We start from the raw sequence: 3,898 nt of genomic DNA, 5'->3' as shown, positions 1-3,898 counted from the left end.
TTTCTATTTTTAGTAGAGACAGGGTCTGTTGCTCTTGCTGGTCAGGCACTCCCTCACCCCTGGTAGAGTGCCATGGTATCATAGCTCACAGAAACCCTAAACCCTTGAGCTCAAATAACTCTCTTGAATGCCTGGTTATTTTTTAGAGATGAGGGTCTCATTCTTGCTCAGGCTGATCTCAAACTCCTGAGCTCAGGCGATCCACCCAGTTTGGCCTTCCAAAGTGCTAGGATTATAGGAGTTAGCCACCATGCCCGGCCAGAATCAATCCGTTCTAAAGATGAGGAAATTAAGGTACAGAGAAGACAGGTGATTTTCCCAGGGTAAGACAATGGTTAAACAAATAACTCTAAAGTACTTTCCCCTCTTGCAGTGTGGTTATACAGCAGTGGCTTAAGCTCAACTATGGTCTGTGGGCAGCATCTGCAGCATTTATGAGCTCACCCAGGGCACAAAGTTCTCCTTTGGTCTGGTAAATTATCACCCACCACTGACCAGTCAGCTTCCTTTCTGGACCACCTCTCTTAAATGAGGGCATTGAATTAAAATGAATATAATCAATACAAGCTTTGGAATTAGACAGGTCCGGGTTCAAATCCAGTTTTCACCGTGTGCTAATTATGTGATTAAATTTCTCTAGATCACAGGTTGCTCATCTGTAAAATGGGGGTAAGAATTATTTCATTATCTCTTTGGGAGAGTTAAATTAAAAGTGATAGTGTACATAAAGTAAGTGATGCATAATAACATCAGCTACTTTAAGGGATCTGGTAAGTGTTACGCTAAGTACAGCATGTTTACCTATCATGACTAGTTCTCTCAAACGCGTGACCTTTGGCAAAAGTACAGTCTCATACCCCCTCTTGTGTTGGAGACGGGAACTACGACCTCTGGGCTGACCAGCGGTCGTGGTGCTGAAATCAGCCTGATTATAGGGCTAAATGGAAGGGACTAACGTTTGATAAGCACCTATCTTTGGGGGAGGTCGTGGGGGATGGGGGTCTCACTCTGTTGCTCAGGATACATTCAGCGGCATCATCATAGCTCACTGCAACCTCAAATTCCTGAGCTCCAGTGATCTTCCTGCCTCAGCCTCTGGAGAAGCTGGGACTATAGGTGCGTGCCACCATGCCGGCTAATTTGTGTGTTTTTGGCAGAGAAAGGGTCTTACTTTCCTCAGTCCTGTATCAAAGTCCTGGCCTCAAGCAAACCTCCAGCCTAGGTCTTCCAAACTGCTAGGACTACAGGCAGCCGCTGTAGTTTCCCAGGAAACTTCCAGGGCGACTTCCATATATTAATTACCTCATGTCCCTCAACCGTTCAATAGAAGAGAAAACTGAAGCTCAAGGTTGAGTGTATTTTCCAAGCATCCATGGGTAATGAGAGACAAAGTAGACCTAAATGAAGACTATAACTGGAAAAATCAGTGATATTTATTGCACCAGAGGATAAAATCTAACCTCTTTAGCAAATTTGATCAGGTCATTTTATCTCCAGCTTTATCTCCAACCACTGACCCCCTAGGCCCTTGTGCTCTGGCCACACAGAATGATTTAGAGTTGCAAGAAACAGCTTTATCCCTCAGCATTTTTTGCACCAGCCTTTGTCTCTTCCTCGGGTGCCTTCTTTATTATTTATTTATTTATCTATTTGAGACAGGGTCTCACTCTGTCACCCTGGGTAGGGTGTCATAGGGTACAGTGGTGTCACAGCTCCTAGCAACCTCAAACTCTTGGGCTCAAGCAGTCTTCTTACGTCAGTCTCCCAAGTAGCTGGGACTATAGGCACATGCCACAATACCCAGCTAATTTTTCTATTTTTAGTAGAGACAGGGTCTGTTGCTCGTGCTGGTCTGGAACTCCTGAGGTCAAACAATCCACCTGCCTCGTCCTCCCAGAGTGCTCGGGCAACAGGTGTGAACCACTGACTGCACTTGGCCCCTTAGGTGCCTTCTTCAGTATTCCTCCTTTATCTAGAAAACTACTTCCTACCTATCCTGCCATCCCATCCTTCTTACTTGTAGAGAATTTAGTGACTCTTTCCTTTGAACTACTTCTGGACTTTATTAGACTTTAATACACACACACAGAGTGCACATGCCAGGTTCTAGAGTAGACTTTGAAGATGCAGCAATGAACCAGAAGACACATAAGAGCTCTGCCCTGATTGACCTTACACTTTGAAGATATAGAGAACGCATGTTGGTGGTTTAGATCATGGTGGTGATGGTGGGGATGAACAGGAGTGGATCACTTCACCAGACCTACTGTGACAAAGTACCACAGATTGGGTTGGGCGGCTCAGACACCAGCAGTTCATTTCCTCACAGTCTGGAGAAGTCTGAGACCGAGGTTGGCTTCTCCTGGGCTTACAGCTGGCTGTCTTCTCCCTCCGTCTTCCCATCATCTTCCCTGTGTGTTTCTATGTTCTCATCGCTTCTTCTTATAAAGACACTAGTGGTATTGGACAAAAGCCCACCTTTATGGCTTCATTTTAACTTAATTACCTCTCTAAAGACCCTACTTCCAAGTAGTCACATCCTGACGTATCAGGTGTTAGGACTTCGACATATGAATGGGATGGGAGCACATGTCATCCACAACCAGGGGAGGGTGAATTTGTAATTGATGATCAAAGGGTGAGGTCAGAAGGGGATGTCAACGACGGGTCTCAGGCTTCTAGCATGTAAGGAGGGTGGTGCTTTTTACGTATATGATAAGGAGCTCTGCAGGAAATATCACTGTTAGGACCACTGGGGTCCAGTTCCTCTTTTTCACTAGTTGTAGTCCTTTAGGAGTCCTAAAACAATGTACAAAAATACATGAGTTTGGCCAGTGGCATATTAGGGTATTAATTGGCATATGGCATCCACTGTGTCTGGAGGATTGGATCAGGTGTTATCCATGCAAGTAGGAATCAAGAAAGACAATTTTCAGAACTATTTTACACAAAAAAATTGAAAAAAATTATTTTACCAGCTCGACTTCTTTTTTTTTAACAATCCTGCCTGCCTCAGGTTTCTTTGTACAAATAGCACAGGAGGATCCCAGCCCCATATAGACAGCAGCCTAGAGGTCACACCAGTCTTTTTGTCCTCATGGCAGACAGATGCCTCTACTCTGGAGCCTTCGTGGGGGCCTGGGCACCTTTGGGAGCCTGAGCTGGAGCTGCAGATGAAGCAGATTGGGCCTTCGTTTGATGCTTGGCTTTGGCCTTTGGCCGGCAGAGCCTGAGACCCTTGGCAATGCGTGCACGGGCACACTTCCCAAGCTTGGGGTGGGCGATGTAGGCAAGTCAACTGAGTTTACGGCTGGCACCCTTTGGAATCTTGGTCTTAACCTCCTTGGGCTTTACAAGGGCCTTGATAGCTTTAGCACGTGCCCTCACGGCCTTGGCATTGTTGGCCTGCATCTTCTTCAGGCCCTTCTTGTTGTGATTCTTGGCAAAGCGCATGTTCTTCAGGAACTTGGGATCTACCCCCTTAAGAGATTCATATCTTTGCAATCGGGGTTTCTTGATGCCATTTTTGTGCCACTTTCGGGACTGGTTGTGTGTGATGTGGTTCTTGGACTTGGCCATGTCTGCACCGCGACCTGCAACTGTCTTAGTGCCTACAACTGGAAAAGACCAGCTCGAATTCTCTCACTGACTTCCAAACCCTGTAGCTTCTTCCACTACCATAAGAGGAACCATGTGGGTGGAGCTGTGAAGGTAGAAGCCAGAGTGGAGCTGAAAAGAAGGTGGAAGAAAGAGTAAGAGGGGAGGTTGGGCTGGAGGGACACATACAGCCCATAAATGGCTTGTTTACAAATGAGAAGTCCAGTTGGCTGCAGTGGCAATAATCCTAGAACTTTGGGAAGGGAGGCTGAGGCAGGAGGATTGCTGGAGGCCAGGAGTT

The 3,898-nt window shown here is 46.3% G+C and overlaps 1 pseudogene; it reads right to left on the bottom strand.

Moving 5' to 3' along the window:
• Positions 1-3,087: 3,087 nt before the first annotated feature.
• Positions 3,088-3,579, bottom strand: LOC100946779 (annotated as a pseudogene).
• Between the last annotated feature and the right edge of the window lie 319 nt (positions 3,580-3,898).

The sequence above is a fragment of the Otolemur garnettii genome, unplaced genomic scaffold, assembly GCF_000181295.1.
Source record: "Otolemur garnettii isolate 467f Iridium unplaced genomic scaffold, OtoGar3 scaffold00159, whole genome shotgun sequence".
Classification (NCBI taxonomy): Eukaryota; Metazoa; Chordata; class Mammalia; order Primates; family Galagidae; genus Otolemur; species Otolemur garnettii.
This window is presented reverse-complemented; position numbering and strand designations above follow the sequence as displayed.